Raw genomic sequence first — 13,783 nt, forward strand, 5'->3', positions numbered from 1 at the left:
AGAGAGAAACAGGTTAGCAATTTATCTTTGTGTGCCATAAGATTATTTAATTAACCAACACACATGCAAAAAATATTATACACTTATTATACACATAATAAAAGTAAAGTAAGGTTATTGAGGGTATACAACATGTGGGAAACAGAAATGTACCATCACATTGTACACCTTTGTATGGGTAAGTGTGCGGTGTCACTTACTGTGTACAGTGTGATGTCCCCACATGCACTCAAAAAGGTATCAAACTATATCACGTGAGATCATTACGTGTACCTCTGTAGGTGCAGTACAACATCTGTATTTGTATCTTTCTGTACGCCTGGGAAAAAAGCATACCCTATTCTTCTAAGAACGTATTAGGCTTGTTCTGACAGTGAGGATAACAGGAAATGTATCCAGTGAGATTGCAGATTTCTTCAAATGGATTGTATAAGATGCATTTACATGACTCATAAACATTATGTGGCAGTCTTGTTAACTCCTTAATTAACATTAGTTAATATGAACAGATATTATGAAACTGAATTTATAGAATGAACATCTAAATACCTGGCTCTGGGACTACCTAGCAAACATCTAGATACTAATTACACATTTAATACACACTGATATCAATATTAGCCACCTAACTCTTAGTAATTGAAAATTACTTTAATTAATTGAAAATTATATTTGAAATGAATATATTACAATGTATAATGTATTAATAAATTATACATCCAATGGAAGGACTGAGGCATTTAAGCTGGCTGAATTGAGCCACGAGGGGTCAGTAGGTTTCCATGTACAAGCTTGCAGGCAAAGCATAGTCACTACTCAGTCAGCTGACATCCCTAAGTCTTGTGTGACATATTATATGTTATTTCTATTAAATACCACTGTCAGTAACATTTTTCTCTCAAATTAATTTACCACACTATAACACTCGCAAGAGATTTCAAGATATTATTTTTGCTTTGTTGGGATCCTGGGTATGTTGACAGAACCTTTATATTAGCTCAAATATATTCTGTAGAGTAAATAAAATACCTGATAATATAGATAACTTTACACCATTTTAGTCTGTAGGCAGACTAATTTAGAAGAAATTAATCTATACAATAAACTGGTTTTGTGTAGTGATCAGGATATTTGCAAACTTGACAGACATTTCAATGCGGTGTTAAATCGATGGATAGCAGTTTTTCAAGTGTCTCCTGTCATAGACAATAATGTCATGCTCAAAGCTATGCAGACATGTACAGAACTATGCAGATGTTTATTTACTTGTGGATATGTTGAGGATGATCAAAACCTGCTGCAGTACTTGAATTTTAATGTCCCAAGACTGCATGAATCATGGACTCCTGTTAAATCTCATATCCATTTGTACAATTAAATATGCATCTAAATACAGAATGAGGAACTCAAATCAGTCTCTAATGTTATTAGGCTATGATACCCATTGTAGCCTGAAAAGGACTTGAAAGACTGTTATAAAATGTACAGTGTGTGTACTATATTCTGCAATCAATCAAAGAATAAAGCAAAGCACAGCCACACACTGTAGAAAGGTTAGGGTTTGTGTGATATCTGTTTAAAAATAAGAAAATAAATTGCTCCCACTGAACATTTTCTTAAACAGGATGGTCACGTTTGCTTGTCAATGGTACATATTTGCACCTTAAGTTAGTTCTTGGATGAAACATTCATGTTTCAATGCAGTAAAGGGTTCCTGGAGGAACCAAGGATCGTCAGCATCACTTTGTAGGGGCGTGGAATTAAAATCCCGGCTGACATTCCTTGGTTAGTTAGCAGTGTGATAAGAAGCACCATGCCTTGGCTGGATGTGAATCAGAGGATCCAAGTCCCAATTTTTACTCACAAATTGGATATCCAAATTGAGTGGAAAAAAGGTAAAATAGGATTTTACATGTATATATCTAGTATAATTTGTTGTACAATATCTAACACATTTTTATAATTTGCAGAGTATGAACTTAACATGATCAACACGAATGACATTCACTTTAAGAGGCAGACAAAAATTATTATCTGTAAGCCATGTTTTCAAGATATATTTTGATAGCTGCCACTTCAAAAGGTAAAAAATGCAACCCCTCCGATTACAAAAAGGTTCAGGTTTGATCAAAGTAGTTTCTCTGAGATAGTCTTCAGAGCGATGCTTTGATTGTTCTGTTTGACCTGGCGAAGTTCCGCCGGCGTGGCAACTCAATGCAAAATGTTATTCCAGGCACAGGTAGTGGAATTGTGCCAAGAGTAGGTGAATAGTGAGTACTCTACAAAGTGTAATGCAGCTTTAAAATGGCCCACAATTCCTTGCGGTGTCCCAGTTCAGATGCTATGTATTTACAAGCAAGAGTAGTGAAATAGGGAGAGGGCAATTTTCCGCAGCTTATTAGTGTGACCACAAGGGCTATCTCAGAGACAGCGCAGCGAGAAACTTTCAGCCATGGATATCACGACGCAGCTAATTTTCTGTTGATGCTGTTTCCTCTTTGCTGTGAACCGTTACCTTCTCACTTTTTCGCAGTTTTTCAAGTGATTTACAGTCTTGCACTGACAAAATGTCACATTTACAGATTTGATATTAGTAAGCAGAATCTGTTTTCTTAAACTTCGGTCCAAGAAGAGTGGGGCACTTCTGTTGCACCTACAACAAGAAGGTAAGATTACGTTTGTAGTTTTCCTCGCTATTGGGCCTATCCCTTCACGTGTCCCAGGTCTAATAGGTAATAACACGACACCGGGCGGGTATAACGGAAACATTATTATGAGGCTTCATAGTGAAACATTTACTGTATGCCCGTTACCATGTCGCGGGTTCCTTTTCGTGTTGAATATCGTCACACGTCCAAAGTGTAAAACATTTCAAAACAGTTTTCCAGAGTTGTTTACATTGTAGTCTGTATATTTAATATAAGTATACATGTATTGGACTTTTATCTGAGAATAGTCGCTGACCCATAATTCAATAATCGTGGATCTACTGTTTATGCTGACTTGGTTTTTATTTCCAGCGATCCACTCTCCATTAAACTAAAACTACCTGTAGAGTAGGCTACTGCGATATGTTTTGGATAGTTGAATATAAATGCTTTTCTATGTTCGCCTTGTGTTTTGATTACATTTTCGTAATTTACAATCAAATGTTACACACATGTTTATCAAACCGTGATGGCCAGTACACTCTAGCATACGTTATAACTGAGTAGTAATATATTTTAGCTGCCTGCTGTATACGAATGTCTGTTTCTTTATAATATACAGACTTACTCCATAAAACTTTCTTAATAACGTGTTTAATAAAAAATATATTAATAAACAGATGTAGCTTAATCAAAAAGTTATGGTAAAGCATGTTAAAAAATACTGCCTTAATGAACTGATGAGAGTGCCAGAACATTGAATAAATGCATGTTCTCATCATGTCCTCATCATATCCAAACCAACCCTTACCCTTTGCCATAAGCCGAGGCCAAGAGACTGGCTCTGTTGCCCCAATCAGTGATGCTGCTATGGCCCTGCTCCCAGCATCAGGCTGGCACTTCAAAGCTGGCCCGCTTATAGAGCCATCATGGCAGGGGAACAAAGGAAGCATTATTGCTGTTGGCTAAACGTGCTGTCCAGATGTTCAGGGCTCCTGCCAGTGTTGACCTCCCCAACTAGGGGAACCAAGGGCCTGGTCTAATATAACATCCATTCAGTCATGATGTTGGGGAGGGTGAAGAGAGAAGAGTGTGGGGCTCCAGAAGCACCTAATGAAAAGCTTTTACAGGAGCTGAGGCTATAACTGTGACCATGGCGTGACAGGGGTGTTTTTTTTAAATCCCTGGTGAGGGACGGACTTCTCAAGCTTTCTCTCCCTGGAGATCTTTTAGATTAAGGGCTGGAGGGGATAGGAGAGGGGTTTAACTTAAATTCTGAGCAAGTGTTTCTTCTGGAAGGGTGTGCGCGAGGTAAGCCTATGTTTTGTAGCCTTCCAGCATAGTTGAAATGACCTACTATGCGTGCAAATTGATTAATGTGTGAAATATTACATAAACTTTTTGTATTTTCTGTAAAAAAAATAAATTCTTATGGTAATTTAAAATCGAACTTTCCTTGCAATGCTGTGATGTATGAAGGGTTTCACTTTATATCAAGCAAATACAACAACACACGTACAAGGATATATCTGGTCGTAAACAGCTATTTAAGTCTCTCATTTGTAAGTTTCATTGAAGGGGTTAGGTTTTGTCATGGTAGTCAGCCTGTATCATATAAATGATCTGATCTGAGAGGATGTCGTTGCTTGGACAGTGGGGGAGGGCGCAGGCTTTTAGGATCTTATTCAGACTAAGATGAAGATAAAGTTGACAGAATTTTTTGTTTTCGTTTATTTAACTTCATGTTTTAATGACTTAAGTCTATGTAAGTCTGCTTATCTTAATTCTAAGTTGGGTCGTTAGTCATTAGTAAACCAACCACTGGGCTCCTGTCTGACATTACTTCCTCATTCTGGTTTTGGTATTGTTGTGGAAGTGCGGCTTATGTTTCGGAAATGTAATGTTTGTTTTATGTAATTCGGAAATAAGATTGATAAAGTATATAGCTTGTTAAGCTTTGATCTTAGAATGTGTTACAGTCCTTTCGGTGTGTTCCTTTATATTCCATACTTCCAGAATAGTCAATAAAAGAAAAGCCTGAGACTGAATGTATAAGACTGAGACTGAGTAGATTCCTTTGTGTATTCATGTTAAACGCAGCACTGAGGTCAGAGGGCTGTGCACAAACCATGACGTTTCTTATCTCCACGTCATGACCCATTGAATTCTCACTGGCCAGGAATGTTATCAGTTTCCATGCCACAGGATCAAGGCCCTTCTCTGGGGTGAGATAGCCTGCTGGTGCTCTGTGATGTGATGTTCACACTTCACATTTTTCACACGATACAAACTTGCCTTGATGCCTGGCACTGACGTGTCGTTTTAGTATGCACAAGGTATTACCTCTAAAGATTTATTTTGCAGACTGTTTTGGTGAGATACCTTTTTTAAGAACTCCCTCATATAGCTCCATGTCACCCCTAGCTAATCTTCTCATAACTTTCTCAACCTCTGGGATCCTGCAACTCAGTCTACCATACCAGGCTGTTGTTTCTTGGGCCTGGGACCCTGTTCAGACTAACTGCCAAGCTCTGTTGCATGGATGAGAAGCTGGGGCCAGTATATACCTAACCTAGTTGGAAGTACCAACTGTGGAGTTGGTTGGGAGTGGTTAAGAAACTCTCTCTAACAATCCAGACTTCTTGTCCATTCAACACTGGCAAAGCATGAGCCAGTTTCGCCAGTGTATTTTGTGTCCCTAAAGAACAATGTTGATTCCACATGGGCAGCACTGAGTGCACAATGTATGTATCAACCCGGCATTTTTTTTTTCTTGTGACAGGTATACATTATTTGCTGCAGCATAGTCTATAAACACAACAGGACTGATGGAACAGATTACAAGGTTAAGCTGAAATGGTGGATACAATCTGATCATGAATGTGCACACAGCAGTCCATGCACGGGAAACATGCCTGTTTCGAATGACAGACGCAGAAATAAATATTAAGGAGACCGAAAGATTACTTGCATGGTTAATTGATATAAGTTATTGTCAGTTTGACTAATGAAAGAAAGTTGAAAATCAGGAGAACCAATAACAAACATCTCAGTGTTTCTGTGGATGGATTTTGGCAGAAGGGTAAGCCATGTGTCATTATAGTATGTAAAATATCCAGATTTCAAACAGTTACCTATGGCATGTGCAGTATATAATGGGCACAACAGATACTTGGCTTTCTCTTCTCTTTTGTGACCATTTGATTTGAATGAGCAGCCTATGTAGACAGAAACAAGCATTAAAGCTGATCAAAGCTCCAATCCATCAGCGCATTTGAGACGTGCCTTGCCAATGTCGTCTTTTAGCATAGAAAATAGTGAGCAGTGGAAGATTTCCGTTTGAGTCATTAGACAAAACATTAAGGCCACAAGTTATCCAGACATTTTCCAATGTTCAAGATGTCTTCATCTCACTATCAGGGCCTGATCCGACTGATACACATTCCTAGATGGACTATGGGGTCGGCGCTGCATGAGGAGATGGTTCTGAGGATGTTGAAAAGAAATCGGACTGTAGTTGGCCTGTAATAAACCTACTTCCATGCACACGTCCATGTGCGCACACGCACACCAACAAAAGACACAGTCCCCAAAGTCCCTGTTCCCGACAACCACCACCCCCACAATGAAACGGTGACTGTCTCTGGCTCTAGCCGGGCCACAGGGATCTATTTCACAAGGACTAGTCTGGTACCAATTACGCTAAAGCATATAAATTGCGAGTAATTACAACTTAGCCCTGCGTCAGGAAGTACATTTTGAATTAAAGTTCAATGTTGGAAGTATAGTTTGTCAGCAGCAAGAACCCCCTGTTGCACTGCAATCCTAAAAAGAGCTCATTATTGACTTTGGGGGATGGGTTCTGTTTTGAATTATTGTAATCAAGGCAGGATAGGGTTGAATGTAAACCACCTAATTTTACCCAAAATACCTTTAGTAATTTGACCTTAAAGTCAATAAAAGCCATTATAACTTTTTTTAAATTGTATTTTGTTATGATAACCGATTCACTGCAGGTAGAATCAGTTATCATGACAATACTTTTTTGCAATCGTTTTTTAATATCTGTGTTTTTAGATTTTTTTTGTTATTGTTTTTAATATCAGTGTTTATCCGTGTACATTGATTGATTAATTGATTCATTCATGTTATGCTACACAAAGGCACCATACATTTACCTTAAATAATCCAATAATATGGCTGGATGGGTTTTTTTGTGCATTTTGTTGTAACTGACATGTTTGTTCCAGTTTAGATGTGTTCAGTAGCTTTTCTCCACACACTGTTGTTAACCCTGGAAATCATTGTGAACACAGAAAAAGGGTCAATGGATTATCCTAACTCCAGCTGGATTCTAATGAGAATTACAAATGACTTTGCAAGCCAGCATAACGTGACAACCCAGTTAGAAGACTCCTGGAATTGGAAGGGAATAAGCATAAAATCTTTCAACCAGGAAATGTGCTGGAATTCTTTGACCCTACTTGGAGACCTGATGTGGCCAGTAAACCAGGAGGGGCCATTGCATCAGGGTACAGCTAGGCCTTTGAATTACATGTCAGGAGATATGGAATGTATTCTACTATCCATTAGAAAAGGTAAGCCTCAGTGGTGAATTCTGTTGGAGCTTTGGCTTAGAGATATTAATCCAAATCTGATATACTATTGGCCGATTTCAAAGACACAGATTGAGCCTTATCTAGGACTAGAAAAAAAATGAGTTTTTTAGTCCTAGACTAAGCATAAAGTTTTCTGTGAAACCGGACCTTGATATATATCTCCCTACCTCTGCTCAGTGGCTTTCAATCACTCTTCTTTGCCAGCAAGTGACTGTTATTTTCCCCATAGTGAACAGTGTTGTGTGGGGATTATAGGGCTGCACGATATATCGTTTCAGTATCGACATTGCGATGTACGCATCCGCAATAGTCACATTGCAGAACGTGCGATTTAGTAAGGTAAACATATGTCAGTCTACAGTATATATACATTTTTAATGTTAAGTTAGCATTATATCTGTCTGATATAACATCATTTACTCAGATTTATGGGTTATTGGATACACCGTTTATTATTATTATTATTATTTTAAACACAGAGTTCCATTGCTGCACGTGGTTGGCATGCAGGCTCTGCTTGCGCGTGACGAAATGGTGAGCGAGGAACTGGCAAAAAAGACCGAAATGGAGAATTTAGTTGCAAAAAGAAATGCATCGTCAATTATATGGAAATGTTTCGGCTATAGACAGGACAGGACAATTTGTTTGATCATGTAAGGCAGCACCACAAATCTTCGTATGACGAGTGCAAAGCATCTCAGTGCCCTCCAAAGCAAAAATCTATTTTGGATGCCTTTGCCAGTATTACACCATACGAGAAAGGTTCCAAACGGCAGAGAGAAATCACAGATTCAATAACATTTCACATCGCCAAAGACATGGTACCAATTTACAAGGTTACCAAAGAGGGTTTTAAACACATTATCCGATCGCTTGACAAGCAGTATGTAATGCCATCATGCCACACTTTTTCTCAAGTTGCCATCCCAGAGCTGTCCGAGAAATGCAAGGCACAAATTGAAACAGAGCTGTCACAAGTGGAATATTATACAGCAACAACAGACTTGTGGTCCAGCCGGACAACGGAGCCCTACATAAGTCTGACCGTACACTTTATTAATGAGGACTTCCACCTGAAAAGTCGCTGTTTGCAAACTGCATTTTTTCCCAGAGGATCATACAAGTGAGAACATTGCAACAGGGATGAGAGAAGCTTGAGCTGATTGGGGCCTAGATGAGAGTCGTCTAGTCTGTATAACAACAGACAATGCCGCGAACATGGTGACGGCTGCACCTGAACAAGTGGACCAGATTGCAGTACTTTGGCCACAGACTGCATCTTGCTGTTGGTAAGTTATGCCCACTTGCGCATTCTATTTTATTACTGTTTTAATACTATTACTGTTACATATTATTACCTAGCAACCTGTTCTGAAATATAAAAATGTTCATATGTTTCATACATTTTTATTGTAGAGGATGGGGCTGGGTTAGAATGAAGAATACAGACTGTCAGGTTTATAGCCAAAGCTCTGAATGCCAGGGCTGATATCCCATGGCGTTAATGTTTCATATCTATATAGCTCTGCTTTCTTTTTTATGTTTAAATGTTGCATTTGTTAACAATAACAAACAATGGAATTAAATGCCCCTAAATTTTGGGTTATCATTAAGTAAAATAGTTAGTGGTAAACTCATGACATATAAGTTATATGAGAATGAATGTGTTTTATTATAAGTCTTTAAAACATAAAGAAAGCATGCTCAAACTCTAAATTGTATCTGTAAATAACTAATTGTGTAATCATTTGCAAAACTGTTTTATGAGCCATTTATTTTTATAAATCATTTATTAAAGTAAATGTATTGAATGTGTATAATAATATTTACTTTATTTTGTCTTAGTTTTTTCCCTTAGAAAATGCAGTGAAAAAGGATGGACGCATTGACCGTGCTGCAGGTGTCTGCAAGAAGCTGGTGGGTCACTTCTCTCACAGCTGGAAGGCCAGAAGTGCTCTTGAAAGAGCCCAGAAGGAACTCAATCTACCTTCACATTCCCTCATATCAGAATGCCAAACAAGATGGGGTTCCAGACACAAGATGATCAGCAGGATAATAGAGCAGCAGAAGGCTATAACTCAGTCCTGTCTGAGGACAGGAAGACACGGCATCTAATTCTAACCTGGCAAGAAATGGATGTCCTGGAATCTGTCAGTAAGTCACTGGGCCCACTGCTGGACTTCACAGATGCTCTCCCAGGAGAAGACTATGTTAGTGTCTCATATGTGAAGCCAGTTCTTCACCTCTTAAAAACTTCAATGCTGCTAATATAAGAGGGAGACACAGACCTGACCAAGACCTTGAAAACTGAGATGTTGCACTACATCAACGAGAAATATAGAGATGAAGCTACTCAGGAGCTGCTAGATGCGGCTTCTTGTTTGGACCCCCGGTTCAAGATGGACTTCATCAGTGAAGACAACAAGCCCCAAGTCAAGGCCAGAGTGGCATCAGAAATGATGGAATGCCAGGAGGGAGACGTTAAGCAGCAGCACTGAAGTGGAGTCTGAAGTTGCTGATACGTCCCAGGCAAAGAAAGCCAAGAGGTCCTTGGGAAGTTTCTTTAAACAGAGCGGAGCTCCAGCAAAGGGTGATTCTTCTCTGACCCACAAGGATGCTGTGGAAGCAGAATTAAACAACTACCTGCTAACACCTTCCATAGACAAAGAGGAAGATCCACTTGCATGGTGGAAAACACATAGAGTAAGCTTTCCACATCTCGCCAAGCTTGCCCACAAGTATCTATCCATTCCCGCTACAAGCTCCCCCTCAGAGAGGCTTTTCAGTTCAAGTGGCAACATTGTCACTTGCCAACGGTCATGTCTCAAGCCTGTAATGGTGAATAGACTGGTATTCTTGGCCAAAAACCTTTGAGTTTGAGTGAGCAATGTATATATGCTTAAAGTCAAGTTATTATATTTGAATAGAATTTAGATTTACTGTATTATTCTACAGTTGTGAGAAAGAAATGTATTTATTTTAGTATAGGAAACCAGATTTTATACAGTGGAAAAGCCATGATGATCAACACTGTTTTCCTTTGGCACTGTTGCTAAGAAAAGTTTATTTTAAAAACAAAAGTTTGTGAAATACAATTGTTCTGTGTTGATATTTGTTATTCATGTAAAATGTATTGGTATTTATTAGTTAGGTTTTGCTTTTATTATTACAAATTATTTGTTTTATAAACACTATTTTGTTTTTGTAAACCACTCAGGATTGGTGTATAGCTGCTCGTTTTCATTTTTCAAATGGTTTAAATTAAAAGATTTATGTTTCTATTTTCAAAAAGGAGGTTTGTAATTTAATTTGTAATGTAATAAAATGTTAAGTGACTTTTTGATTTGATTTTGTCATTCACATGAATTCCCTATTGTGATAATGAAACGTCTTCCGCAGAGAATGCTCTGTTTTAACCTGGTTGGAGTACTGAGATAAAGCTTCCTGGAATCTCCTGGATCCCTTATAGACACCACACCTCTTCATTCACAAATGAGCTCCTTTATTTTAGGGTAAGCAACATGCATTATTAATATCATAACATGTTAGCTCATTGACTTTAGCCTGAATTGATATAAGAGTATTACATGAATACAATAGAACCATGGTGAATTAAACTGTGTATTAATTAATATAATAAATTAAACTGCCCAAAATAAGTCAAAAGGTAAAACGTTTTTATTTTCCATGAAGATGCAGTTCCCTACAAAATCACCCCAATCATTCTAAAATAATTAATTATTCTCAAATAGAGCTTTTCAAGTCATCTGGTGAAGACATCCTGTATTTTTTCATATCGCAATATATATTGCAGAAAAACAAAACACCGCAATTTCATTTATTTCCAATATAGTGCAACCCTAGCGGGAAACATGAACTATTTTCCTGCTAAAAGATCTTTGTCTTCAACACTGTTCAGCGGTTCCCCACGTCTGTTTTTTTTCTGTTAGACCCCTGATGAATACCCCTTTTTTTCTGCTCAGCCGCTTGTTCTTTGTTCATTGGACTTAGTGCGTTTCAGCAGGAATACATCATAGTTGAAGGCCTAAGTTGAGGAAATAAATATGATCATGTTATCCTTGGGGCATAACATGTTTGCCTGAGTATTTGTCGTCTGAGACAATGATGTGAGGGTGTTTCTTATCCTTCCTATCTATGGTCACAAAACCTTATCGCACAAAACCCCACCACAGACAGCCATATCCACCATAGCTCAGAGGTTTACATGACTGTGGTTGTGGCAGTGACTTATCGAGGTTGGGACCCTGGGCCAGCACCTTGCTTGGCGGGGGAATGGAAGAACCCAGCCTGTTCCCTTGTGTGTGGGAGGACCCGGAGGAAAAAGGGTGGCATGTTATACCACCAGCAGTTGGTGGAAATCCTGACCGTCATGCCAAATCTCTGGGTCCCTGCAGTCCTGAACCTTTGGGCTGGCAACAGCGGGGACAGCCATATCAGCAGCCTGGGTCTCAGCCTGGGTCCCACCCACTGTACCCTGTACTGACACACCTCACCGGTGAGACCGGATGCCGGCCCACGGACCTCCATACTCCAGCAGGGCCACATTGAGACAAATGATAAACAAATCTTCGGTAATCTGTGTTTTTGGCCCTGTTGGATTTATGTTACAGCATCAGAAATCTCTTCAGCTGTTCTTGGAGCTAAAATGTGTCGGAATTTGTGTAAAGCCGCGTGTCTCACGGAATGCTCATTGGCTCATAGTTGTGAGCAGCTCGAGAGGATCAGGCTGTGGGCATGTCTGCAGGTTGGCAGGGCAAAGAGGCAGAGTGGGTAGCGCCTGAGATGGACCTGTGCCCCGTTCCACAATGCTGACTTGGCACCAACTACTGTGTTGTCCTGTACCACTGTGAGTTGCGTAGACTGTTTGTTCTAGTGTGTTATACTGTATGGCCAAGCCGAAGTGGTTATAATCTTATATAGATCACCCCCTTTGTGGCCTTGTGTGTTATATTGTAATACCCGCCAATGTTTGTAATAAGGATTTCATTAGCCCCTACACTGTGGAAATAACCACTGGCTGTTTTGCAGGTTTCTGTCATTTTAAAACCAAACTGGTTCTCACCTATAACCTTGATACATTTCAATACTGAAACGTCATTAGTTTCATTTTAACCCATGACTTCATACTTTATTGCCTGTATTTTGGATAGGAACACATATGCCACAAACACTTATACACACACATACACACACACAGCTCAGTGTGTCCTAACCTTCCCCTGGACCTGGCTATGTGCCATATATGTTTTGCATATCCAGTGTCCATCCTGTCCTTTTGACCATTCACACTCCCCTTTAAAAGATATTACAAAATGGTAACAGATGGGTCAGGACAGAAGAAGAGTCCTCTGTGTGTGACTCGCATGCTGTTTCCCTTCATTCCTCTATCTGCACACTGCTGCCATTTAAGGGCAATTCAGATGAAGGACAAAAGCAGTTTCTAACCAACTGTAAATATGCCAGGAATAGAGATCATCAGCCAGGCTAGAAACAAAGGTGACATACATAGAGAAAAAACTAAAAGGCACACACTCACATACACACATAAAAACATTTGCCTGGCCCTAAAAAGAAATATTGCCATATATACAATTTAGCTGGACTGATTTTCCCCAGTACTGTTTAGTGTTCCTAACCCACTGTATATTAGCTAATATGTGAGAGGTACATTTTGTGTGTGTGTGTGTGTGTGTGAGAGAGTGTATATCTGTGTGTGTTGTGCTTATGTGTGAGTATAATAATACGTTGTGTGATTATGATATTTGTCCTATTCAACACGTGTGAAGTGGAAATGTGTTAATCACCTCAAACCTCTACCTGAGACTCCTTGTGAGAGTATGGTCACAGCCAAGGTTTGCCATTATGAAAGAATACCCTGAAGCAAGGAGGATTAAGTGCCTTGCTCAAGGGCAAGTAAAGATTTTGTTTTATTTTCTCCGCCTATGGATTTGGAACTAGCAATATTTTGTTTATTGTGTGTGCTTTCAAGTGTTGACCTTAAATGTAACATTTAAAACCAGATTTCCTAATGTATTATAGTATTTGCAATTTCACATTTTCAAAGCTAGCACATGTGAATGTTTGATATACATTTTACAATGAGAAACATTTTCAGATGTGGAATTGCATTGTGTGGGAATGGGATTTCTTCCAATGTGTGTGTACTAACCGAAACTGCCTGGTTGAGTGAGCAATCTGAGTCTTTTGTAATAAAAAATTCTGAAAAACCTATTATTTTGACCTATTCTTATGTGATCTGTTAATACAGTGAGGGAAAAAATTATTTGATCCCCTGCTAATTTCTACGTTTGCCCACTGGCAAAGAAATTATCGGTCTATAATTTTAATGGCAGGTTGATTTGAACAGTGATAACAAAAAAGAAATCCAGAAAAACGCATATCAAAAATGTTATAAATTGATTTGCATTTTAATGGGTGAAATAAGTATTTGACCCCTCTGCAAAACATGACTTAGTACTTGGTGGCAAAACCCTT

The 13,783-nt window shown here is 38.9% G+C and overlaps 1 protein-coding gene across 1 annotated transcript in view; it reads left to right on the plus strand.

Moving 5' to 3' along the window:
* The first annotated feature begins 2,315 nt into the window (after nt 1-2,315).
* LOC105022137 (ras association domain-containing protein 8) overlaps nt 2,316-13,783 on the plus strand; it is a 31,128-nt gene continuing 19,660 nt past the window's right edge. Inside the window, exon 1 of the mRNA XM_010890300.3 lies at nt 2,316-2,666. The gene's annotated coding sequence lies outside the window, so the exon portion shown is untranslated. The remainder of the gene's footprint in view (nt 2,667-13,783) is intronic.

This window comes from Esox lucius, chromosome 19 (assembly GCF_011004845.1).
Source record: "Esox lucius isolate fEsoLuc1 chromosome 19, fEsoLuc1.pri, whole genome shotgun sequence".
In the NCBI taxonomy this organism is placed as follows: domain Eukaryota; kingdom Metazoa; phylum Chordata; class Actinopteri; order Esociformes; family Esocidae; genus Esox; species Esox lucius.